The sequence below is a fragment of the Tamandua tetradactyla genome, chromosome 3 (assembly GCF_023851605.1).
Source record: "Tamandua tetradactyla isolate mTamTet1 chromosome 3, mTamTet1.pri, whole genome shotgun sequence".
Lineage (NCBI taxonomy): Eukaryota > Metazoa > Chordata > Mammalia > Pilosa > Myrmecophagidae > Tamandua > Tamandua tetradactyla.
The window spans coordinates 99,896,997-99,924,965 of record NC_135329.1 but is presented as its reverse complement, the minus strand read 5'-3'; the positions used below and the strand labels follow the sequence as shown (position 1 = coordinate 99,924,965).

Here is a 27,969-nt window from a genome sequence, read left to right as displayed (position 1 = left end):
TTTTTGTTGAAAATACAGTGAAATAGATTCAATTTCAACAGGATTTGGAGAAAAGCTTGGGTTTCTTGGAGGCCTGAGGAAACAAAAAAGCCAACACATCAATGATGAGCCAGGAGAAGAAAACGGGTTCCTGAGAACCTGGAAAGATAGGATGCTCACCATGCCAGAAGTCAGTTCTATCAGTGAATATTTTCAGTCACTGTTTCTGTTTAAGCCACTTTCAGCTGGGTTTCTTTTATTTGCAGCCAAAAGAGAAATGAGCACTATACTTTCATTTTCCCAAAGTAGACATCACAGTTCCCTGGAGTTTCCAAAATCAATGATTTCCACCCTAAAACATGAAAATGATATGTGCAAATCTTTAGCACTTATTTTCTCTAACCCACATCCTTAATTTAATTGTGGGTTATATGAAGACAGGAAGCATTGTTTTGTTAATCCCCTTATGTGTAGCACATTGTCAGGCACTAGGAGATAAATAGATGGATAGATGGATAGGAAGGCAGGAAGGCCAGAAAAGGTTTTTTGGCAATGCTGCCACTCTCCACAGTCCCTGAGTTTAACAGCTTATCACTGGGAACTCATTCACAATTTTTTTGTTTTATTCTAACAGAATTCATCTTCTCACGTGCTCTCATGGAATCTCCCCCTTCTAACTTAATCCTGGATTATTATTAGTCTTATCTAGGAATGCTCATCTACTAATAATAAACAGAGCACTGAGAGATAGTGCTCAAATTCTTTAACGTTAAAATTTTTTTATGATAATGTATGGTATTGGTGTCCACCTCACTTGGGAGAAAGACGTAGTATAATCATAGCCATAAATTCCATTGTGTCTTTTTAGAATACGTTTTGCTGCATGGTAAGATCAATGAAACATTCCCCGTGACCCCTTTCTCCCCTTTAAACAATTAACTAGGGAATTTTTGGTTGCCTAAGAGACTCTTAAAACTCCTAAAATTCAGTTTGGCTTACCCCCAACCTTGGCAGCTATGAGGCTATTAATTACCATAGTCAACAATATGGCAGATGTCAGAAATCATTCAATCTCATGGAAAAATAATGGAAGAACAGAGAATTCCCCTTTTCCTTCCTTTTTAAGCACCAACATTTAGGAAGCCTATGACCTCTGCAGGAGATACTGGGAATACTTTTGTGTTTTGTTTGTTTGCTATTAAAAATTCATAGATAAATGCAGGTGAAAATGACCCACATTTTTTTATTACGGCAAAATTAGGTAAATGGTTTTTGCAGTTGACAATTTCCAGGTTTTGTTTTTGTTTTGTTTTGTTTTTTAATTTTAATATATTTTATTTGCCCCAATGTATCAAAAATATTATCACTCAACATATAAGCAATATAGGAAAAACATTAATGAGTATTTTATTTTATTTTATTTATTTTTATTTTTTTATTGTTTTTATTAATTAAAAAAACATTTAGAAATCATTCCATTCTGCATATATAATCAGTAATTCTTAATATCATCACATAGTTGCATATTCATCATTTCTTAGTACATTTGCATCGATTTAGAAAAAGAAATAAAAAGACAACGGAAAAAGAAATAAAACGATAATAGAGGAAAAAAAAAACTATACGTACCATACCCCTTACCCCTCACTTTCATTTACCACTATTTCAAACTGACTTTATTTTAACATTTGTTCCCCCTATTATTTATTTTTATTCCATATGTTCTACTCTTCTGTTAATATAGTAGCTAAAAGGAGCATCAGACATAAGGTTTTCATACTCACAGAGTCTCATTGTGAAAGCTATATCATTGTTCAATCATCATCAAGAAACATGGCTACTGGAACACAGCACTACATTTTCAGGCAATTCCCTCCAGCCTCTCCACTACATCTTGAACAACAAGGTGATATCTACTTAATGCGTAAGAATAACCTCCAGGATAACCTCTCAACTCTGTTTGGAATCTCTCAGCCATTGACACTTTGCCTCATTTTACTCTTCCCCCTTTTGGTCGAGAAGGTTCTCTCAGTCTCTTGATGTTAATTCTCAGCTCATTCTAGGGTTTTTCTCAGTCCTTTGATGCTGAGTCTCAGCTCACTCCAGGATCTTTGTCCCACGTTGCCAGGAAGGTCCACACCCATGGGAGTCATGTCCCACGCAGAGAGGGGGAGGGTGGTGAGACTGCTCATCCTATTGGCTGGAGAGAGAGGCCACATCTGAGCAACAAAAGAGGCTCTCTTGGGGGTGACTCTTAGGCCTAAATTTTAAGTAGACTTGATCTATCTTTTGTGGGGTTAAGTTTCATGTGAACAAACCCCAAGACTGGGGGCTCAGTCTATAGCTTTGGTTGTCCACACTGCTTGTGAGAATATCAAGAATTCAACTTGGGGATGTTGAATTTCTCCCCACTCTCACCATTCCCCGAAGGGGGCTTGTAAATACTTTTCCAGTCACTGATCAAATCACTCTAGGATTCCTTGGGGGATCACTCTGGACAAACCAACAAAATCTCATGTGCTACCTGAGATTCCAAGTATTTATGACATTCAATCAAACTATCTACATGAGTTATATTAGGAAATGCTCTAGTCAAAATCTAAATTTTGTAACAAATAAACATTTTTTGCTTTAGTCTTACACGTAATGTGACATTTTGAAGTATTAGTTATCATCTATTTTCAGCACCCTGCAATAATGACAATCCTTTGTTCTTACTCATGCCAAAACATTTTTAAAATTTGTACATTGTACATTTCACTATTATTATACACTCTAGGCATTCCTAGATTATACCATCTCGATCTTTAACATCTATCTTTCTTTCTGATTTCATTTATGTCCCCAGCCCTCATCCCTCTAACATTCTCACATGCAGCTTCATTCAGTGTTTTAACATAATTACATTACAGTTAGGTAGTATTGTGCTGTCCATTTCTGAGTTTTTGTATCCAGTCCTGTTGCACAGTCTGTATCTCTTCAGCTCCAATTACCCACTATCTTACCCTATTTCTATCTCCTGATAGTCTCTGTTACCAATGACATATTCCAAGTTTATTCACTAATGTCAGTTCATATCAGTGAGACCATACAGTATTTGTCCTTTAGTTTTTGGCTAGTCTCACTCAGCATAATGTTCTCTAGGTCCATCCATGTTATCACATGCTTCATAAGTGTATTCTGTCTTAGAGCTGCATAATATTCCATCGTATGTATATACCACAGTTTGTTTAGCCACTCGTCTGTTGATGAACATTTTGGCTGTTTCCATCTCCTTGCAATTGTAAATAATGCTGCTATAAACATTGGTGTGCAAATGTCCGTTTGTGTCTTTATCCTTAAGTCCTCTGAGTAGATACCTAGCAATGGTATTGCTTGGTCATATGGCAATTCTATATTAAGCTTTTTGAGGAACCGCCAAACTGCCTTCCACAGTGGTTGCACCATTTGACATTCCCACCAACAGTGGATAAGTGTGCCTCTTTCTCCACATCCTCTCCAGCACTTGTCATTTTCTATTTTGTTGATAATGGCCATTCTTGTGGGTGTGAGATGATATCTCATTGTGGTTTTGATTTGCATTTCTCTAATGGCCAGGGACATTGAGCCATGGGACACTGAGCCTCTTCATGTGCCTTTTGGCCATTTGTATTTCCTCTTCTGAGAAGTGTCTGTTCAAGTCTTTTTCCCATTTTGTAATTGGATTGGCTGTCTTTTTGTTGTTGAGTTGAACAATCTCTTCATAAATTCTGGATATTAGACCTTTATCTGATATGTCGTTTCCAAATATTGTCTCCCATTGTGTAGGCTGTCTTTTTACTTTCTTGATGAAGTTCTTTAATGCACAAAAGTGTTTAATTTTATACTTTATACTGTGACTTCAACTGGTATAATCATTTTCCCTTCCAAAAGGTATAGCTTTTGACATATTTGAACAGGTTCAGAACTTACAGACTTCTAAGTGAGAGACCCAATAGTCCTTCTTCAGTCATATTAACATATCTTCTTCCTCACTGGAAATTAATTGTTTCATTTTTGCCTATCCTGCATTATAAGGTGATTGCTATATGGCTATTGATTCTTCCTCTGTTAAAGAAGAAGCCTCCTTAATAAAATCTATTGTGGTGTTCCTTGCAAAAAAAAAAGCGTTTAATTTTGAGGAGCTCCCATTTATTTATTTCCTTCTTCAGTGCTCTTGCTTTAGGTGTAAGGTCCATAAAACCACCTCCAATTGTAAGATTCATAAGATATCTCCCTAACTTTTCCTCTAACTGTTTTGTGGTCTTAGACCTAATGTTTAGATCTTTGATCCATTTTGAGTTAACTTTTGTATAGGGTGTGAGATACGGGTCCTCTTTCATTCTTTTGCATATGGATATCCAGTTCTCTAGGCACCATTTATTGAAGAGACTGTTCTGTCCCAAATGAGTTGGCTTGACTGCCTTATCAAAGATCAAATGTCCATAGATGAGAGGGTCTACATCTGAGCACTCTATTCGATTCCATTGGTCAATATATCTATCTTTATGCCAGTACCATGCTGTTTTGACCACTGTGGCTTCATAATATGCCTTAAAGTCAGGCAGCGTGAGACCTCCAACTTGGTTTATTTTCCTCAAGATACTTTTAGCAATTTGGGGCACCCTGCCCTTCCAGATAAATTTGCTTATTGGTTTTTCTATTTCTGAAAAGTAAGTTGTTGGGATTTTGATTGGTATTGCGTTGAATCTGTAAATCAATTTAGGTAGAATTGACATCTTAACTATATTTAGTCTTCCAATCCATGAACATGGTATGCCCTTCCATCTATTTAGGTCTTCTCTGATTTCTTTTAACAGTTTCTTGTAGTTTTCTTTGTATAGGACTTTTGTCTCTTTAGTTAAATTTATTCCTAAGTATTTTATTCTTTTAGTTGCAATTGTAAATGGAATTCGTTTCTTGATTTCCCCCTCAGCTTGTTCATTGCTAGTGTATAGAAACACTACAGATTTTTGAATGTTGATCTTGTAACCTGCTACTTTGCTGTACTCGTTTATTAGCTCTGGCAGTTTTGCTGTGGATTTTTCAGGGTTTTCGATGTATAGTATCATATCATTTGCAAACAGTGATAGTTTTACTTCTTCCTTTCCAATTTTGATGCCTTGCATTTCTTTTTCTTGTCTAATTGCTCTGGCTAGAACTTCCAACACAATGTTGAATGACAGTGGTGATAGTGGACATCCTTGTCTTGTTCCTGATCTTAGGGGGAAAGTTTTCAATTTTTTCCCAATGAGGATGATATTAGGTGTGGGTTTTTCATATAGTCCCTTTATCATTTTAAGGAAGTTCCCTTGTATTCCTATCCTTTGAAGTATTTTCAACAGGAAAGGATGTTGAATCTTGTCAAATGCCTTCTCTGCATCAATTGAGATGATCATGTGATTTTTCTGCTTTGATTTGTTGATATGGTGTATTACATTAATTGATTTTCTTATGTTGAACCATCCTTGCATACCTGGGATGAATCCTACTTGGTCATGATGTATAATTCTTTTAATGTGTTGCTGGATTCAATTTGCTAGAATTTTGTTGAGGATTTTTGCATCTATATTCATTAGAGAGATTGGTCTGTAGTTTTCTTTTTTTGTAATATCTTTGCCTGGTTTTGGTATGAGGGTGATGTTGGATTCACAGAATGAATTAGGTAGCTTTCCATCCACTTCAATTTTTTTGAAGAGTTTGAGCAGGGTTGGTACTAATTCTTTCTGGAATGTTTGGTAGAATTCACATGTGAAGCTGTCTGGTCCTGGACTTTTCTTTTTGGGAAGCTTTTGAATGACTGATTCAATGTCTTTACTTGTAATTGGTTTGGTGAGGTCATCTATTTCTTCTTGAGTCAAAGTTGGTTGTTCATGCCTTTCTAGGAACTTGTCCATTTCATCTACATTGTTGTATTTGTTAGCATAAAGTTGTTCATAGTATCCTGTTATTACCTCCTTTATTTCTGTGAGGTCAGTGGTTGTGTCTCCTCTTCCATTTCTGATCTTATTTATTTACGTCCTCTCTCTTCTTCTTTTTGTCAATCTTGCTAAGGGCCCATCAATCTTATTGATTTTCTCATAGAACCAACTTCTGGTCTTATTGATTTTTCTCTATTGTTTTCATGTTCTCAATTTCATTTATTTCTGCGCTAATCTTTGTTATTTTTTTCCTTTTGCTTGCTTTGGGGTTAGTTTGCTGTTCTTTCTCCAGTTCTTCCAAGTGGACAGTTAATTCCTGAATTTTTGCCCTTTCTTCTTTTTTGATATAGGCATTTAGGGCAATAAATTTCCCTCTTAGCACTGCCTTTGCTGCATCCCATAGGTTTTGATATGTTGTGTTTTCATTTTCATTCGCCTCGAGATATTTACTAATTTCTCTTGTAATTTCTTCCTTGACCCACTGGTTGTTTAAGAGTGTGTTGTTGAGCCTCCACGTATTTGTGAATTTTCTGGCACTCTGCCTATTATTGATTTCCAACTTCATTCCTTTATGATCTGAGAAAGTGTTGTGTATGATTTCAATCTTTTTAAATTTGTTGAGACTTACTTTGTGACCCATCATATGGTCTATCTTTGAGAATGATCCATGAGCCCTTGAGAAAAATGTGTATCCTGCTGTTGTGGGGTGTAATGTCCTATAAATGTCTGTTAAGTCTAGCACATTTGTTGTAATATTCAAATTCTCTGTTTCTTTATTGATCCTCTGTCTAGATGTTCTGTCCATTGATGTGAGTGGGGAATTGAAGTCTCCAACTATTATGGTTGATGTGTGTATTTCCCTTTTCAGTATTTGCAGTGTATGCCTCACATATTTTGGGGCATTCTGGTTCGGTGCATAAATATTTATGATTGTTATGTCTTCTTGTTGAATTGTCCCTTTTATTAGTAGATAGTATCCTTCTTTGTGCCTTTTAACTGTTTGCATTTGAAGTCTAATTTGTTGCATATTAGTATAGCTACTCCTGCTCTTTTCTGGTTTTTATTAGCATGAAATATCTTTTCCCAACCTTTCACTTTCAACCTATGTTTATCTTTGGGTCTAAGATGTGTTTTCTGTAGACAGCATATAGAAGGATCCTGTTTTTTACTTCATTCTGCCAGTCTATGTCTTTTGATTGGGGAATTCAGTCCATTAACATTTAGTTTTATTACTGTTTGGGTAGTGCTTTCCTCTACCATTTTGCCTTTTGTATTTTATATATCATATCTAATTTTCCTTCTTTCTACACTCTTCTCCACACCTCTCTCTTCCGTCTTTTCATATCTGTCTCTAGTGCTCCCTTTAGTATTTCTTATAGAGCTGGTCTCTTGGTCACAAATTCTCTCAGTGACTTTTTGTCTGAAAATGTTTTAATTTCTCCCTCATTTTTGAAGGACAATTTTGCTGGATATAGAATTCTTGGTTGGCAGTTTTTCTCTTTTAGTAATTTAAATATATCATTCCACTGTCTTCTTGCCTCCATGGTTTCTGCTGAGAAATCTACACAGTCTTATTCAGTTTCCCTTGTATGTGATGGATTGCTTTTCTCTTGCTGCTTTCAAGATCCTCTCTTTCTCTTTGAACTCTGACATTCTAACTAGTAAGTGTCTTGGAGAACGTCTATTTGGATCTATTCTCTTTGGGGTGTGCTGCACTTCTTGGATCTGTAATTTTAGGTCTTTCATAAGAGTTAGGATATTTTCAATGATAATTTCTTCCATTAGTTTTTCTCCTCCTTTTCCCTTCTCTACTCCTTCCGGGACACCCACCACATGTATATTTGTGTGCTTCATATTATCATTCAATTCCCTGAGCCCCTACTCATATTTTTCCATTCTTTTCCCTGTAGTTTCTGTTTCTTTTTGAATTTCAGATGTTCCATCCTCCAGTTCACTAATTCTAACCTCTGTCTCTTGAAATCTACCATTGTAGGTTTCCATTGTTTTTTCATCTCTTCTACTGTAGCTTTCATTCCCATAAATTCTGTAATTTGTTTTTTCAGACTTTCCATTTCTTCTTTTTGTTCATTTCTTGCCTTCTTCATGTCCTCCCTCAATTGATTGATTTGGTTTTTGAAGAGGTTTTCCATTTCTGTTTGTATATTCAGAATTAGTTGTCTCAGCTCCTGTGTCTCATTTGAACTATTGGTTTGTTCCTTTGACTGGGCCATATCTTCAATTTTCCTGGTGTGATTTGTTATTTTTTGCTGGTGTCTGGACATTTAATTACCTTAATTAGTTTATTCACTTATCTTACCTAGGGTTTTCTTGCTAGATGAGTTTTTTGTGTATCAGTTCATTGACCTTCAGTTCAGCTTTTTGTGGGCCTCTAGCTTAAGTTTTGTTTAACAGAGGGTAATTTTTCAGTTCTTGTTTTCTTGTTTTTTGTCCTGCTTGTAAGGTGCCTTTTCCCTCCCCACCCTTAGGAGGGTCTACATAGGTATTACAAACTCCAGCCAGGTTTTCCCAGACTAAGCTGGCCTCCTTTCAGGGGGAAGGAATCACCTGCATCTGTTTTCCCTGAGGTTGAGACCCAGCAGGTTGAAAGACTTGCCTGTGAAGCCTGGGCTCTGTTTTTCTTATCCTGCCCAGTATGTGACGCTTGCCTGCCTGTGGGTCCCACCAGCAAAAGATGTTGTGGCTCCTTTAACTTTGGAAGGCTCTCCCTGCTGGGGGCATGGTGGAGACAGAGGAAAGGTTGTAGGCTGGTTTTAATGGCTTCAAATTGCGAAGCCCTGGGGTCTGAATTCCTTGAGAGAGGGATTCCACCTGAGTTGTGTTTCACCCCTCCCATGGGTAAGGTTCAGGTGGGAGACAGCCCTGAGAGCAGCCTGTTTCTGCGTTTGGGGCAGTTGCAGCCAGTGTAATCCCCCCTCTGGGAAGCCGCCTGTGGAGGAGGGGCACCAGGTGCCGGCTGCCGGGGTTTGGGGAAATCTGTGCACAGCTTGGGGAAGTGCACACGGCTTGGGGAACTCAGTGTTCCGGAGACTCGCAGCTGGTCCAGCTGGTCCAGACTGGGGTACGCTGTGTGTCTGGTCACTGTCGTGGCTCCGGGAGCTGTTCTGTATTGTTTCTGGTTATTTAGTAGTTGCTCTGGAGGATGAACTAAAAACGTGTGCACATTACTAAACCGCCATCTTGGCCCCCCGTTTTTTTGTTTTTTGTTTTGCAGTGGCAAGCTACTATCCGTTAATGGAAAGGGGATTGATCATAATGATATCCAATAATGAATTTTAAGCAACATTTTACACACAGATAATATGTAATTCTGGAAGTGTGACAGGCTTCCTGTAAGCACTTTACATAAATCACTTAATTCTCCTGATGACCATTTGAGTAGGTGCTATGATCATCCCAGTTGAGAGTTTGAAAAAATATTAGCAATAAATAAAGTGCCAAGGGTGTGAATTAGTTTTCCATGCTGCTATGACAAATACCACCCAAAGGTTGTCTTGAACAATGGAAATTTATTGGCTCATGGTTTAGAGGCCAGGAGAAATCCAAAATCAAGGCATCAGCAAGGTAATGCTTTCTCCCCAATGTCTATAACATTTGGTGCTGGTTGAGCCTTGGGGTTTTGGCTAGTATCCCTGTTCCATGTGACATGATGATGTCCTCTCCTTTCTTCTCATTCTGTTGACTTCAGGCTTCAGGTTCCTCCCTGTGGATTTCTCCCTATAAAGCTACTGCTAATCCAGATTAAGGACCAACCTGGTTCCCTTGTGCCATACCTTAAAATAAAGCGAACATCTTCAAGAGGTCCAATTTACAATAGGTTCATACCCAAGGAATATGGATTAATATTGAGAACATATCTAAATTCACACGCACAATTCAGCCTACCAGAGGGCCTGAGATGTTAATGAATGCAACAGATTAGAGGAACAGAAAGGTTATATTTTGATAATTATTTCTTTCACTTAATATTTACAATTTCTGATTTGATTTCCTTTTTTAGTACAAGAGTTATTCACAAATGTATTATTAAAATTTATAAGGATAAAGGTACTTGGTATTCTTGTTGGCTATTCTTAGGCTATTCCTTTGTAATTTTACTTTTTAAAACTTTTCATTTGGTGAGTGTGGCCTCTAGATTTACTAATTCATATATTTTTTCAATAAATTTATATAATTTTCATTATGACCTATAATATGATTTTTTTAAAATGATACTTGGGTGTTTGAAAAATGTGTTTATTATTTTGAGGGGATATTTTTTCTATATAGCTATTAAATAAGAATTTAAGTTGTTTGAATTTAACCATTCTCTGTTTTGAGTCTAATATAGAATTATTTTGGAATGTGTTCTCTTTAAGACTCTAGCATTTAGGGATTAGTCAATTTCTCCTTGTATTTCTGTCAGCTTAGGTTTACATAATCTGATGCTATGTTTTTTGATGCATAAGTGTTCATGATTTTTTCTTTTATCAATATGAAATCTTTTTAACTTGGTCCATTCATCATTTTATTTCCTGACACTATAATTGGCTTCATAGTATTTTTCAATGCCTTTGTTTTTGATAAAATTTTCCCAATATACTTTCCCCATCATTTTATTACTATGCTTCATGTCATCATTTTAATGCTCTCACTTTCATACAGCATATAGCTGGATTGGGATTGTTATTTCCATCTGTCTTGTTTCATAACAAGGATATATAGCTTTTTAACTTTTATTGTACCTAGTAACATAGTTTCATAGGTTGGGTTTCTCAGAAAGCAGTGACAGGTACAAAGGCTCATGGGCTTTTATTGTATTAGAGAATATGATCCCAGGGAGAAATTGTGAGTTCAGTTGGAGCAAAGCAGGAAAGAAGCGAGATGTATTATCAAACTGGCTGCCAAAAAAGGAAGGCTGGAGTTTGATATCCAGTACCATTTTCTTCCAAGTTGTCTGTGCCTCAGACAGTAATGTTCAAGGGGAAAGGAGTGAGACATTGTCCATCAACTTCTGTCACTAACAGGTCAGGATTCTGGCTGATGGCATTTTAATCCCATTCCACCATTCTGGCTGCACACTTTATGTGGAAGGCCAATCACTGGGCACAGGATGCCTGACTGGGGCACAGGATGCCTGACTGGGGCACAAGGCCCAGCATTGAGGGGAGGTACGTGAGGTCACTGCAGAAGTTGGTCAGAGTCCACTCAGGGCTGATCATCAGAGATGACTAAGGGGGGCAGGTGGGTCTGGGAAGGTGAATAGATGGTACAGAAGTGGTGATTAATATTTCCTTCTTCCTGGATGTCTGATTCCTTTTCATTTCCTATCTACTTTGGCTTTCTTTTAGTTCATATTCCTGACTTCTTCCATTTTCTATTATTTTTCTAATTTGAGGCATTAGAAATCACATGTCCAAAAGTTACCCATAAATATTTAACATAAATGATTATACTATAATTTTTGAAGGATAATTCCAATATGTATCTATTTAGAAAACAGCAATGACATATGTTCACCTTCCTTGTAACTTCCCTGCCCCACTTCTACCAGTTACTTGTCATCTTGTTATTCTCTGGGGTTTAATTTAATATTGTTGATATTTTTGCAACATGCCTGGATAATTACATATAACTGTGTTACATAGTTCCTTGCTGAATTCCAGGAACAAAAAAACATTTTTGAGGTCACTAGCTCCCTTATAGCTGCCTGCATTTAACCCATCAATTGAGTTTTCCAATTGTTTCCTTTCAATTGGAAATTTTAAAATTCCAGAGCAAACTAAATCTTGAATGACAGTTGCTACATATAAAGTGGGAAGAACGGAGGGAAGAACAGCCCATCTGCTCCAAAAGTCATCGCAATGAATAACCAGTGGCCTCTCCCATCTTAGTAACCATCGGCTTTCTAATCTGCTACAGCCTGATCAGAGCATCTGATACCATTAAAGGATCGGGTCCTGGCTCCTTAGGTTTATTTAATTTTCTTCAGAGCTCATTTTAATCTTCTAAGTTTCAGAGATTCTTCAAAAATTTGTGTCCACTGATAGCACTCTTCAGTTTTCCAGTGCTCATTTTCAAGGTGTGTATGTATGTGTTGCATAGCCAGCCTGACTTTTCAGTTGTGCCTCTCTCTGTCTCTTTCCCTTCCCTCCCTTCCCTTTTTCCTCTTCCTTTTGCCCACTCCACTTTGGGCTCTAACTTTTTCTCATTTTATTGGATTTTGCAAATTGGCAAACTAGAATCTACTTCTTTTGATTTGATTCCCAGCACACTTTCTAAATAATTACATCTTTTTGTTACACCTAGTTTTCTTTAAAACATAGTCACTAAGTGGGAAAAAAAAAACACCTTGCATGAATCAAATAGTATATCTGAGATTCGAGAGGATAAATTTTTAATTTTAAGCCATGTTAACCTCAAATTTTCATAGGTATCGCCTGTCATCTTGCAAAGGACTTGGCATCTGAGTCAGAGTGATACTTAATTACAATGATACAGTAATAAACAACAAAGCGTTTAGATCTGCCATCTTTCTAAATTGTAAGACTTGCATGTTATTGCCTAAATAACATTAAATATATACTGCAAATGTTAGGAGACAAACAGTAACATAAATCTGTTCTACCAAAGACATCACAAATAAGGATTCATTAGTCTGTAATATTAAGTGTCTCCTCTGTCAATCATGCTACAGATTATATGCATATCAGGATTTAATGTGTTTAAAATATATACCAGTGACAATTTTTTGTCATATCCATGCCTGCATGTGTACATTCTTTATTCAAAGTGGTGCACACATTTGCACCTCTATATTTATATATTGCTTCATTGCTAAAGGCTGCAGTCAAGGATATGCAAAATACAAGGAATATACAAATAAAAACATAAAAAGGACGAATGAAGTTATTTGAACAGCCTTACGATCAAATTAGAAATATGCCTCTGGGATTTAATGTGGACTTGGGGGTCCATTAGATGGCACAATTGATTTAAGATTGTAATGTCAGTCAAATTTTGAGAAGTAAAAATTACGTTAAACTTAAAGCAAATGGTAACAACAGATGTTGCTGCACTTAAACCAAATAACATATGGCACTAACCGAATTGGCACCTGTTCCTGATATGTGTGATTTCCTCAATGGATACTCATTGGATACCGTCTGCTCAGGGCTGTCAGCCACCAGAAACATGAAGGTGAATACAGGAATAAAATAACAGCCTTGAATGATTCTTATTGTTACATTTCTCAAAAATTTAGCAAGATAAGGAACAATGGTAATAGTATTCTGGTTTTGGTTTTTTTAGAACTCGGGTCTCGGGCATGGCAGGCGAGAATTCTGCCACTGAGCCACCATTGCACTGCCCTGGTAGTAGTATTCTTATTTTGTGGATATCTGATCCAAAAGAAAATAAACTATCTCAGCAATTAATAGATGTTTAAAAAGGGTTTCCACCAAAATGTGGGGAACTTGGAGATCTATGAAGACCAGTAATGTGTATCCTCCAGACTGATCAGTAATTTCCTTACAGAAATGACTGTTTTACCCTCACTACTCTTGCAAAGACTAGGTATAAAGGATTATTATTTTTATTACTTGGATTTATGTCAACTCCATCTCTATGCAGTTTAGGAGAGTGGTTAGTTATATAGGCTTTCACATTAGATCAAATTCCAATTTCCAGGTTCCAACTGTCGACTCTTAAATTATATGCTTTTGAACTCAGGCATATTACTTAACCTCCCTGAGAATCTTTTTCTTTTTTTCCTCATTTGGTAAGTGAGTATAACAATCACACTAAACTAATAGAATTATTTTGATAATCTAATAAAAACAGTATATAAAATATTGAGCACAAAATAAGCATCCAATTTCTAACTTGTTAATTCCTCCCCTGAAAGTATTCAATGCAGTTATTTATTGACAAACATAGTCTGCATATTTATATGTTGTCCAGATTTGAGCTTAATACCCTGGTAGATAGATTTTTATCATCACAGTCTATTAGGTTAAAATGTGGATGCTCTAAAACAAGCACGATGAAACCACAGGCTAATAGACATATAATGAGAAATACATTGTGGGGTGATAAGAGGTAATATGGCATGTCACATCTTTTTCTGTTTATGACTATGTTTGTCAGCTATGCAAATGTTAGTCTTTATTTCTTAATGTACCATGGTTCTTATACAACAAACAGAAGCAAAATCTTTATATATTTCACTCATTTAGTACATCCCTGTCTTGTAAGTTTTTTAACTAAACTAACAAGCACTAGATCAAACTAGAGTTTTTGATCAGTATTCAGAGCAAATACATGTCCAAGAATTATTAAACAGTACTCAAGTACTCTTTCCAGAGGGTACTAGATTATTTACTACCATGTTGAATCACATAAGTTTAAGTCAGGTATGATAAATTACAACAAAACATGATGCTGATATTTTGCCACTGAATTCTAATAATGGGATAAAATAGTGTTAATTTTCACTGATCATAAACATTTATTATCTTAATACACCAATTAACAATGTTAATTGCTATTAAACAGGTAACCTTATGCAATTATTAAAAAAAAAGATATAGCCCTTTCTTATAATATATGAACTAATTTACTCCAGAAATAATAAGTATAAAGATAAAACTGGAAATGCTAACTTCTTGATTGTGTTTCAAATTCGCAATTGTTAATACTTATTGGATGCTTGTCTATTGCCTCCTTCAGTTTTAAAGAAGAAAAGAACACATAAAATAAATTAGCGTTTTCTCAAATTAATTTATCAGTGCAGTTAGCCTCACCTAATAAAAATGTTTATTTGACTTCAGGCATAAATTTTCCCAGGGAGAAAAAACAAATCTGGAAAATCAATGCCAATAATCTCCTAAGTATTTTGAAGCTTAATATTTAATAAGGATTTTTCTCATTTGCAATTAAATGCCAATATTGTCTTCTAAAATAGAAATTAATGAATCTTTGCTCTTCGAAGACTCAGCAGCAGAGAGTTCTTTTTGTTTTTTATTTTTTTAAATCTTTCTTTTGCCTACAATTTCCCTTATTCTTCAGTCTTAACTATTGCTCACCTCCTTTTGATTCTGTATTGCATGTTCCTTCCTTCCTTCATCCTCCCCAACCTCCCATATACTGAGTTTCCAGTTAGGTATTAAGTTAAGCAACACAGGATGCAACTGGTGCGGAGGCAGATACGCTTGAGGTATACATGAGGAAAAGCACAGCGCGGAAGGCCTGATCACCTTGGTTTAACTGATTTAGAAATTGAGAATGCTCTCTGGCCCATATTCTAGGAACCCCCAAAAGTTTCCATTAGGCTTCCCTCAAATGAGTAGAGGATGACTTGGTCAAACTTTTCAATGTCATTGGCAGTGGCACCAAGACACGACCAGAGGGTGAAACGCTAGAAAGAACAATAACAGCAAGGAGGAATAGGCTAGTTGTGGACATGAGTCGTGCAACCCGAAGCTGAGGTAACGGTAGTGGATCTGGAAGAGCGACAGAGGGAACATTGAGGACAGAGAAAAATGTAGAATTTAGCAATAGGATGAAGAAAGGACAGAAATGAGTCTCAGATTGGAAATGCAATAAATGCACATCATGCCTTCTTTCTCAGCTTTTTTTTTTATATATACGCACATATATTAACTGATAGTTATCCGAAAGAGAGCCCCACTGAAGAAGATGACAATCAGACTAAGCCAAGCAGACAAGTGACATCGCCATAGGGAAGAGTCGTGGAAACAGTTTTTTTCGATTCAGCATAGATATGTCTTTTTACTTAAAAGGAACAATTTAGGCTTATATTTTATTCATAAAAGACATTCTTTACTCTGTTGCCTTGAGTGATTTGTGCTATGTGTAGATGTGAATATAGTAGTTTTAAATTCACCCGTGCCCTTGAAACAGCAGCCTGTAGTACATTCAACATTGTTACACCGACAGCTGCTAGTCTTCTGCCTTCTTTGTTAACCTGTTATGAATCGCCTCTTTTTAGAAAATTACATTCTGGTGCTATTATCGAATTAACACATTGCTCGAATGTATATACGTATACACACAGTATCTCAGGGGGAATGTGTGAATAACTCAAGAATAGCCAAAAAAGGCATACTCTCCTGTGAATAGCTTTTAAAGTGTCTAAAGTTCCCTGCTTATACAGGTGCATGGATTTATTAATAATGGTTGGACATGAAGCATATTAAATAGAAATTCAAATTATATATATTTATATATTTGTATAGATTTAGAAACAAACAGTGTAATCTTCCTGATTCTGCCTTCCACATCAAGGAATAATTGTTGTCTGTCTAAAATTTAATATCCACTCACACATCAAATTTATAGATATAGTGATCCATTCCCACGAAGACATTTGAGCTCTGCTTTCTGAACTTAGCTGCATATTGGAATCCCCAGAAGAGCTGTAAAACTGCTGAAACTTGAATTCTACCCTTAGAAATGGTGATATTAAAATTTCTCAGTCATTTTCATGTACAGCTTGGTCGAGCATCGCCATACCAGGGCCTTCCTGTGGCGGGACAAAACCTCTTCTCCAAACCCCAGGAACAATGAAACAGGATGTTGGAGGGAAGTTCCTTCTGAATTTTAGAGTTGAAATTAACCTCCTTCGGTTTACAGTGTTGGCACTGAAGAAGCCTGACAATGAATAAGTCTGGGGCACCTCCAATCTGACAGAGCCTAACCTACAAGGAGGGCCAGAAATTTTGGAATCAGGGGCTTAAACTGGAGTGTTGGATCTTTTAACCTGCTGTGATACCTTAGAAAATTATTGACTCTCTCGCGACATCCATGTCTTCTATGAAGTAGAGGTGATTCAAAAATATATTCAACAACCCAGTAATGCTCAAATAAAATGAAAAGTCATACATGTAGGAATTAACCCACAGGAGATACTCCACGTGTAGTTACAGTTTTTCATGTTTGCTGGTGTTCCTGCACTCTATTATAGGCAAAGTAAGGAAAAGTGATCAAAATCAAGTGAGTGCATTTATTATTTTGGAACTCTCTCTTTAAAGACTGGGGAGAAGGTTAGTGCTTTTAAGTCTTAAGGAAGACAAGTTTTTAAACCACACATAGCAGAAAACCTTTGTCTTAATATGTACTGTCTGACTTAAAATAGAAACCTTAGAGGGTTATAAGGTTATTCCGAAGATGTTGCTGATGTTGAAAAAAATTGCATAACCATACATGTAATATTATTTCCTAGAATTTAGGACATGTGAGGGAAGATGACAATTTTTTGCAATTGCAAGTTTCTGAGGCATAAATCTGAGTAAAAAGAAGAAAGGTCCCTGATTTCATAGAATTTACCTTCTAGAGAAAGTCAAAATTTTGTTTAATATCCTGTAGATAACTGGAACATATACAAATAGCTACCGATAGGTGGGGGGAAGCAGGAAGGGATATTGGTAGACCATTTAGAAGGTGTTGGAAGTTGCCCAAGTAAGAAAGATGGTGGCACTTTGGACTAGGATGGTGGAGTGGAGATGGAAAACAGTAGCTTTATGTGAACCATTAGGAGGTAGAAGCAACAGAATCTGAATATGAGGGAGTGATTAGGGAGGTGAAATCAACAGGATTTGAAAGAGAAGCTTGTATGTAATATCTATATATCTGACCTCAGCAAACCATTGAATAATATTGCTGTCCAATGAGTTTGGGATAACTAAGTCTCTTCTTTGGGTTGTAAGATTTACACTTCGAACACACTGAGCTTGAGATGCCTTTGTATTATCCAGGATGAAATGTCGTGTAAACATTTGGAAAGGTGCCTCAGACTCACAGAGGAGACATGTGGGAAGCAGATTGACACAAACCGGTGCTTGGCTGTAGATTATCAAGGGGTAAATGAAGCCCTGAGTGTGGGAGAGCATACTCGCAGAAGTACACAGTGAGAAAAGGACCTTTACACAAATTGTTATTAAGGATTTTCTCTAATAGCAGTGTCTGCAAGCTATGCTAGTGGTTCGCATAAAATAATATAATCTAACCCACAGGTCCTCTTTCTGAGAAGTTGTTTAGTAGTGAAAGCAAAGCTGTTCTTCAAGAAATATCACTTGTACATCCTTGGTAGTCTGCAAGAAAAGCCAAAATTTCCAAATGGCTCATTAGGCAGAGTGATCAGGTGTGAGTTCCCGATTGAGAACTTTGAAGATTGATTTACTATTGCAGTTTGGAACCCTGTCCAGAATCAGGTGATTACTTATTAGTAATCTCGATAATGAATAAATCTGGGGTACCTCCAATTTGACAGAGTGTAATCTACAAGGAGGGGTAAAAATTTGGGAATCAGGAACTTAAACTGAAGTGTTGGATCTTTTATAATGTGATCATTATAATACTTTATTGTATTATAATACTTTAAGATATTATAAAACCCATTGAAGTTTTATATTGTATATAATACAATAGAGGTTTGAGGTTTTGTCAAAACAGCCTCTTTAAAAATATTTTTTCACATATGACAGCTGTAGTCTGTAATCCAAAGTTTAATTAGGTATTCTAAAACTCTCTTGAATTTCAAATAATCTTAGCAGTTTTAAAGACATTTGAGGTTTACTAGTTCTGCCCATTTGCCTACAGTGAGAAGAGTCATAAAGCAATGGGGAAGGAATTTTTTTTCCCTAAATTAGGCAACTTCCCTGTAATCTGTAATGCAGAAAACACCTGCCCTTTTGTTAAAATTCTATTTCTAGCCCATCAGGCGGAGTCCTTGAATCCTTACTGTTTAGGGAGAGTGAGGCCATTTAAAACTATAACAAGTGAAATTTAGTCCACTGTTTCTCAAATGTGATCTCAACCTTCAGTTTCTGGAGTACTTTGGTAATTTGGGTTTCAAGTACAGTACAAAAGTAATTAAGAAGGGATGCTGTTGTGAAATGTCCAATACAAGTTTCCATTCAACCCGGCCAGGCCACAATATGTGTTTATGAACTGACATCTTCAGCAGTGGGTAAATTCCTTATCTTCCCGAACTCTATATCTTCCTTTAAAACCTTGGTTTTTGTTTTTTCAACCTCCTTGTTGAGGTTGAGGTTTTAAATATTATTGTGAATTATTTCAGACATACAGGCAGCAATAAAGTATTATAATGAACACACAGTTTCATTAAGCCTTAATACCAGGGGATAATTGTCATTTATTTTTGAAAAAATTAAACATTTCAGGTACAAAGTCCCTTTTTTTCCAATCCCCCAGCCCATTCCCTAGACTCCCTCCTAGCATGTAACCATAATTAGATATTCATTGCACAGGAAGGGATGCTGTTTTAATGACTGAAGAATTCCCAGAGCTTACCTGTGACTGTTGAATATGGGGCCAGAGACTATGCCAAAATCGACAGGTACTGTCCCTGTATATATGAAAACTATAATAGTTTCTATCCCGGGATTCTATACTCTCATTGCATAGTTATGTGTCAATAAAAATGCACTATTATTTGTGGGTTTTTTTTACATTTATTTAGATATTATTCTATTAAATGTAACATTATACAATTTGCTTTTACTCAGTGTTTTGATTTTGAGAATTATCTGCACCAGTAGAGATAACTCTACCACAGTGTATTCTTCCATGCTCCCATGGATATAGAATAGGTTTTTATAATTTTGTTATTATGAATAATGAAACCATGAACAACTTTGTCCTTGTGCATGTCTTCGTGTGCACATATGGGACAGTTTTATATAGAATATTTATTTCTTCATATAAATTATAAAAATGTCAAACTTTTCTATCACAATGCTAAATTGCTCTTTGAAGTGATTGTACATTGTGTATTCCCAGTAGCAGTAAAAGAGAGTATCCATTTTTCCATATATTTGCCAACGATTAGTATTTTCATTTGTGTGTATGTTCATTTTTATCTCAGGCTTTCATAGCTAAGTCTTTGGAGGTAATCACCAAAATCACTGCCATCATTTCTTTTTTTTTTTTTTTAATTTTTTTTTATTAATCAAAAAAAAGAAAAGAAATTAACACAACATTTAGAAATCATTCCATTCTACACATGCACTCAGTAATTCTTAGTATCATCACATAGATGTATGATCATCATTTCTTAGTACATTTGCATCGATTTAGGAAAAGATCTAGCAAAACAGCAGAAAAAGATATAGAACGTTAATATAGAGAAGAGAATTAAGATAATAATACTAATAAATATATATATATATATATAAAAAGGAAAAAGAAAAAAAAACAAAAGATACGAACAAACAAACAAAAAATAAAAAACTATATTTCAGGTGCAGCTTCATTCAGTGTTCCAACATAGTTACATTGCACTTAGGTATTATTGTGCTGTCCATTTTTGAGTTTTTGTATCTATTCCTGTTGCACAGTCTGTATCCCTTCAGCTCCAATTACCCATTATCTTACCCTGTTTCTAACTCCTGCTGGTCTCTGTTACCAATGATATATTCCAAGCTGATTCTCGAATGTCGGTTCACATCAGTGGGACCATATAGTATTTGTCCTTTAGTTTTTGGCTAGACTCACTCAGCATAATGTTCTCTAGGTCCATCCATGTTATTACATGCTTCATAAGTTTAGTCTGTCTTAAAGCTGCATAATATTCCATCATAGGTATACGCCACAGTTTGTTTAGCCACTCGTCTGTTGATGGACATTTTGGCTGTTTCCATCTCTTTGCAATTGTAGATAATGCTGCTATAAACACTGGTGTGCAAATGTCCGTCTGTGTCTTTGCCCTTAAGTCCTTTGAGTAGATACCTAGCAGTGGTATTGCTGGGTCGTAATCCATTCTGCCATTCTATGTCTTTTGATTGGGAAAGTCAGTCCATTAACTTTTAGTGTTATTACTGTTTGGATAATATTTTCCTCTACCATTTTGGCTTTTGTATTATATATATCATATCTGATTTTCCTTCTTTCTACACTTTACTCCATACCTCTCTCTTCTGTCTTTTCTTATCTGACTCTAGTGCTCCCTTTAGTATTTCTTGCAGAGCTGGTCTCTTGGTCACAAATTCTCTCAGTGACTTTTTGTCTATAAATGTTTTAATTTCTCCTTCATTTCTGAAGGACAATTTTGCTGGATATAGAAGTCTTGGTTGGCAGTTTTTCTCTTTTAGTAATTTAAATACATCATCCCACTGTCTTCTAGCCTCCATGGTTTCTGCTGAGAAATCTACACATAGTCTTATTGGGTTTCCCTTGTATGTGACAGATTGTTTTTCTCTTGCTGCTTTCAAGATCCTCTCTTTCTCTTTGACCTCTGACATTCTAACTCGTAAGTGTCTTGGAGAATGCCTATTTGGGTCTATTCTCTTTGGGGTGCGCTGCACTTCTTGGATCTGTAAATTTAGGTCTTTCATAAGAGTTGGGAAATTTTCAGTGATAATTTCTTCCATTAGTTTTTCTCCTCCTTTTCCTTTCTCTTCTCCTTCTGGGACACCCACAACACGTATATTTGTGCGCTTCATATTGTCATTCAGTTCCCTGATCCCCTGCTCAATTTTTTCCATTCTTTTCCCTATAGTTTCTGTTTCTTTTTGGAATTCAGATGTTCCATCCTCCAGTTCACTAATTGTAGCTTCTGTCTCTTTAGATCGACCATTGTAGGTATCCATTGTTTTTTCCATTTTTTCTTCTTTGTCCTTCACTCCCATAAGTTCTGTGATTTGTTCTTTCAGATTTTCTATTTTCTTCTTTTTGTTCAGCCCATGTCTTCTTCATGTCCTCCTTCAATTTATTGATTTGGTTTTTGAAGAGTTTTTCCATTTCTGTTCGTATATTCAGCATTAGTTGTCTCAGCTCCTGTATCTCACCTGAACTATTGGTTTGTTCCTTTGACTGGGCCATATCTTCAATTTTCCAAGCGTCATCCATTATTTTCTGCTGGTGTCTGGGCATTTGATCAGATTTCCCTGGGTGTGGAACCCGGCTGGTTGAAAGGTTTTTCTGTGAAATCTCTGGGCTCTGTTTTTCTTTTCCTGCCCAGTAGGTGGCGCTCGTGGCGCTCGTCTGTCTGCGGGGCCCACCAGTAAAAGATGCTGTGGCTCCTTTAACTTGCCAATCTGAATCTCGCAGTTGGCCTGGGAAACCGCGTGGAGGGGGGTCGCCGGCCGCCGCGGCTTGGGGGAGTGCCAGTCCAAATTGCCCAGCTGGCCCGAGACGCCAAGCGTGGCAGGAGGGCCCCGCTATCCAACGTTCCCAGTCAGACCGGGGAGCCACGTGCGTGGAGGGGACCCCGGTCGCCAGCCGCCCCGGCCGGGAAAACGCGCGCCCCTCGGGTATCTCACTGCAGCGGATTCTCCCTGCCCGTTCAGCTGTTCCAGAATGGGGTACACTGTCTTTTTGGTCTCTGTCGTGGCTCCGGGAGCTGTTTCATATTGTTTCTGTTTCTTTAGTTGCTTTTCTGGAGGAGGAACTAAGACCCGCGCGTCTTACTAAGCCGCCATCTTCTCCGGAAGTCCGATATATAGATTTTTGTTTTACAATTTCATAGAGAGCAACCTTCACCACTTCTCTTCTAGTGTAGCGAGAAACCAGGAAAAGGCTCCACAAGAGCCTCTAGGAACGTTAGGTGGAAACAGCACTGGAGCGTGTAACCAGGAACAAGGCTGCAAGCTTCTGGGCACATTACATGGGAACAGAACAACTGGATTGAGGATCCAAAGTTTCAGGAAGTAAGTTTCATCAGACTCTGGCCATAGGATTCCACCTAGTAGCCTCGGAAAATCTGAGCCCATCATTTCTTAAGTAACACCAACTCCTTGATTATTTCCACGAAGTACTACCTGAGTACATACCTATGCAATGTAACAAGCCAAATACCATGTAAAGTAATTGCTGCCTCCTAAAGTTAACTCTAACAAAATCATCTAACATATAACTCTGCATAATCAAAATAAGGTAAATTGAACATCTATTTCATTCACTAAATGATGAGGATTATAATAATAATTTCAATTCAGTAATGAAAAAGCACTATGTAGTTTTTGATTGGAGCATAACAATTCACCATGAACTTTAAAGTGGGACAAAAAAAAATATCCTGGTCTTACTTTAGCCGTATACATAACATCTGACTATACTGGCAAACTAGGAAATCAGTCAAACTATCAAACTACACTTTAGCCTCCAACATCCCTTCATTGATATTCCCTAATTTCAAATGATTTTAGATTTAAAAGTTTACTAACAATGTTACCAACATCCTTATTTACACATTATGATTTTTTTTAAAAAAATCATGAGACAAATAAAAATCTTACTTATTTTCTTATCTATTATTTCAGGGTTTTCCTTCTTGTTAACCAATCAGGTAAACTAGTTAAACCAGTACTGACAGTGACTTAATATCCTATCCATCTTTGAAAATATTTTCTTAAAAGGAAACTTTTTTAGGTAGCTTTAAAAAAAACAATACGTTCTTTCAACATCTTATTGTATAAGCCTCAGTCTCATTTTATTAAAATCGGGGTGGGGGAAACAGAAATAATTTTATGTTCTTTTTATTTTAATTTCCTCACATACACTCATGAAAACTTTTCCACCCTCTTCTGCCCTATAAAGGTCTGAGACAGACTCACTATTGAAATTCAGAGGCATAAGCAGAGAAAGCTAATAGAGCTGAGAGCAGCTATGAAGGTACCAGTTTGTTTTTAATGCCTATTAAATATTGTTAAATTATAATGAAACATTTAAGAAAATATATGTGACATTCAAATGAACACCAAATGATTTCATTTCACACTAGTCAATATTAAATTAACTCCATATTACATAAAAATGTTGGGCATTACTGAAATAAGCAATAAAAGAAAATTATGCTATAATCTCATAAACACATCACGACTAGAAATTTGTGTATTAGCAAAAAGATTAGGAAAATATTGTAGAACTGTTTTAAAGTCAATTATTTTTAAAAGAATCAAGGCAAAAAACCACCACACCAGTAGTTCTATTACATGTTTTAAATCAATGAGCAAATGAAACACACTAAAAATGCAAGCAGACATAAATTGCTATTTGCCCAATGCAAGGCTTATTAAAGGTTATTTAGGTTGTATACTGAAAATCTAAACAAGATATAGAGTTTCTAAATGCTAATTTTTAGTATTATGTTTCAAAGTAAAAGCTGAAATATTTAACTGAAAGAATTGCTAACCTAAGCAGCCCTGAATTTGTAATGTATACATATTACTTATCATTTCATAGGAATTTTTTATTGTTTCAGATTACGAGTTTGGTTAAATAAAAATCCTTTTTCTTTTTGCCCATTGCCATTATTTCCGTGCATTCATTAAAATTGAAAACATAATTATTACAGATAACTTAAATTGCTCCAGTGATCAGTTTAATTGCTAAAAGAGTAACACCATAATTACCATGCAATAATATTTTGATGAATTTGACCTCTTTATAATCATGCACAATAGATATTTATGAATTACTTGATTAATGGGTGATTTTGAGTTAGATTGATTCTATGATAAACTACAGGTTACTTTTTTTTTTTTGCTTCCACCAGTAATTCATTAAAACACACATACAAAACACCCTTGCACACACTTAACTGAGTGCCCATCTGTACCATGCTGAGACACAGATATAAGAGATCCTCAAGGAAATGACAGTTTCACATGGAAGAAAGTTAAACAAGGACATCCAGAAGGGTCAGCTGTGCTGTGGACATTAGCAGAGTACCGTCTAGAGGGCCTGTGTGTGCTGACCAGGGTGTTATCACATTTGGGAGGAAGATTGCCTAGGCTGAGCCTTGAAAGACTTGTATTTGTCAGCTGCAAAGAAGGTGGAACAGGAAACAAACAAACAAACCAAAAACATGTAACCAACCCCACAGCAGCAGGGACCAGCACAGAGCACTCAGGAAACATGCTGTGAGTTGCAAACTGAAATGAGCTCAGATGAGGTAGGAGAGAAGTGGCTAGAGAGAAAGGGCAGAGGCCAGAGCCAAAGGGCCCTCAAGTTGCTGTGAAGGATGAAGGCTTTATTACCAGACAAAGAAACCCTTAAAAAATGTAAACAGGAAAATGGAATTGTCAGATTTGTTTACCAGAAAGCTCATTTTAGTTGCCCCCCTGGTTGCTGAGTATCTCCTACAACGGGAAGAGTTGAGTGCACATACTAGGAGGATTTTTGGTGACTGAAGATGGCCCAGGCTTTGTGATTGTAGAGGAAGGAGTCAGTGTTAAATCAATGGGCACTTTGTTTATCTGCATATGCTAGCCTATGGCAAGGGAAGAACTGAGGTGGGTTCCTTTCCTCGTTGTCTTCCTTCTCCTAAGTATCGAGGTGGTACGAAAGAGCTTCCAGCAGCTTGGAAGCCACTGAAGATAGGGATCTGCAACTTTGTCCCACAGTCCAAATCCAGTCCACCATCTGCCTCTGTAAATAAAGTTTTGTTGGAACACAGCCAGGCTCTCTTCTTTTACCTATTGTCTATGGCTATTTTAGCACAACAAATGCCAAGTTTTCACACCTGAGACAGTAATGCCTGCAAAGCCTAAAGTATTTACTACCTACTTACAAAAAACATTTGCTAATACCTAAGATCATGAGCTCCAGAACACATTTGTTTGTTTGTTTTTTCCCCACGTATTTCCCACTTTCTTTTCTCTTCATTCCTGCCTACACCCAGACAAGCCTGGGATCATTTTCCTATTGTCTGAAGTACATCCTTTAGAATTTCTTTAGTGAGAGTCTGCCATGAAGCCCCCTCCTACAGTTTTTTTGAAAATGTCCTTTTATACAGTGCCATTCATGAAACGTTCTCTAGGTTGTAATCAATCTCTTTCACCACATTCAAGAGATTAATGTTGCTGTTAAAAAGTCAGTTCCCTAACTCTTGTTCCTTTGACCATAGCATTCGCCTTCAACCTTGACTGCCTCCTTTAAGATTGTTCCCTTGCTAATTATTTTTCTGCAGTTTCAATCTAATGCATTTGGTGGTGGATTTCCTTTTTGATTCTCCTGCGTGGGATTTGTGGACTTTTTGAATATACAGATCAGTGTCTTTCAGCTCTGGCAAATTCTCAGCCACTTTTTCTGCAGATATATCCCTTGTCCCATAGTCTTTCTTCTCTCTGGTGGAACTCCGATTACGTATTGCTACACCTTGTCACAGTGTCTGCCATGGCAACTAATCTCTCTCATGTATGCTTCTTCTTTGAGTTCTGGACTGAGCTCTCAAGAACTCTTTCAAACTTATATTCATATATTCATATTAAGTCTCTCTTTTGCAGACCTACGTATTTTGTTAATAAGCCCTTTCCCAGAGTTTTTATTTTCTGTTGTACATCTCCTATTTCTAGATTTCTTTTTCAAGGCTGCTGTATCAGTTTAACAGTTCCTTGCCCTCTGCACGTGTCTTCAGGTTGGTCTTTCATTTATTTAAACATCATTAGCACACTTGTCTTATAGTTGGAGTCTGATTTTTCCAACTTATAAAATCTTTGCCTTTTGCTGTATTTCCGGTTTTCTTTCCTCTCTTTTTGGCTTGTTCTCCCTCATAGAGTCTATTTTGCATACGCTTCTTATTATCATTAATGAAGTGGAGAAACGTCTATTTGAAAAACTGTTTTTACTGTTTTTAGGACTAGTTTGACAATTTTTCAAAGTTAATGTCCATTGCTGTCTCAACTTCTAAGCTTGATATAGATGATTCAATGCAGATGTAATTCTACATGGGCTCTGCCACCTCTGGTTTACCTTTACCCTGAGGGTAAACTCTTTAGGTCTTGGTTTCCCAGTGAGAAGGAATCTTATTAGATTTCCCAGTTTAGGTGAGTCCTGGGCTTTGTCTCTTCCAGGAGTTCAAATATCTTCAGGGCAAAATCAGTTTCCCTGTGGCATAAATCTCTGGTTTTCATTATTCCTTCCCTTTGGGACTGTTAATTCCTTGCTGCCTTGTCTGTGTGATCCTTTGTAATGTTTTATCCAGCCATTTGAGTCCTTTTCAACAGGTAGGCATATCCCAGTCACTTAGCCCTCCCCTTACTAGAAATAGGATGTCTTCTGAACATTTAGTTTGAAGGTGAGAATATTAAGTCAAATGAGGCCTTAAATAAAAGCCGAGTTTTCTGCTAAGACTGATGCTTCTTTTGCTGCCTTCTGGAAGGGGGAATTGAAAGTTTTTACTTTATAGCTCTTGGACTTAAAGGGCAGTAGTAGCCATGCTTCCTGTCCTTTTATTCAAACATGATGCAAAGCCCAGGCTCGAATAATTGCTTAAGGCCATTTTCATCCATAAAGGACAGATAGCCAGAATTCCAAGATCTCTTCTGTGTTTCCTTGGTACATTGCAACAATGGTACAATTCATTGCATCTCCTCCTCTCCAGCTGTGGGTCTCTTTCTCCAGCCCTTTAATCTCGGCTGCCTTATATATCTTACTTTGGTTGATACAATGTTACAGAAAGGATGTTTTATGTGTCCTGAGGCAGGGTACTTTTGCAGTACAGTGACCTTCACATAAGCCAGTAATGGGCAGCTGGAGAATTTAAAATGATGTGGACAGATGCTCTAATCACACCAAGCAGCTCACCTACCAGCTGACCACACATCCATGAGCAATCTCACTGAGATCAGCCAAGTCTGGCCCTGATTAGAAGAACCACTTAGCTGAACCCAGCCAAGACTCCTGACCTATGGATTTGTAAACTGAATAACTGATTGTGGTTTTAATCTACTGGATTTAGAAGAGAAATTAGTTTGCTGAACAAACAAACTGATATACCACTTAACTAAAATTATTCTTGTTAGTCATTAATGACTTCTTAATTGTCAAATCAATGAGCATTTGTCAGTCCTTACTAATGAGACTGTGTTGCAGCATCTGACAGTGTTGTTTACACATTCTATAAAAATTCATACGTTCTGGTTTCTATGACACCATACCTTCTGCTTCCACTAGAACTTCTTTACCGTTCCATTTCCATTTAAGTTATGGGTTTTATTTCTTCTGATTATTCCTGTAAGTGTACAAGGTCTCAATCTCTTTCCCATCCTTCTCCATCCACCAGCTCTGC

The 27,969-nt window shown here is 36.9% G+C and overlaps 1 long non-coding RNA gene across 1 annotated transcript; it reads right to left on the bottom strand.

Moving 5' to 3' along the window:
- Positions 1–27,969, bottom strand: LOC143676262 (uncharacterized). Its single transcript, XR_013171956.1, has 3 exons — positions 27,839–27,969; positions 160–331; positions 1–73 (listed from the first exon to the last, which is right to left on the bottom strand). It is a non-coding gene; the product is annotated as an uncharacterized LOC143676262 (long non-coding RNA).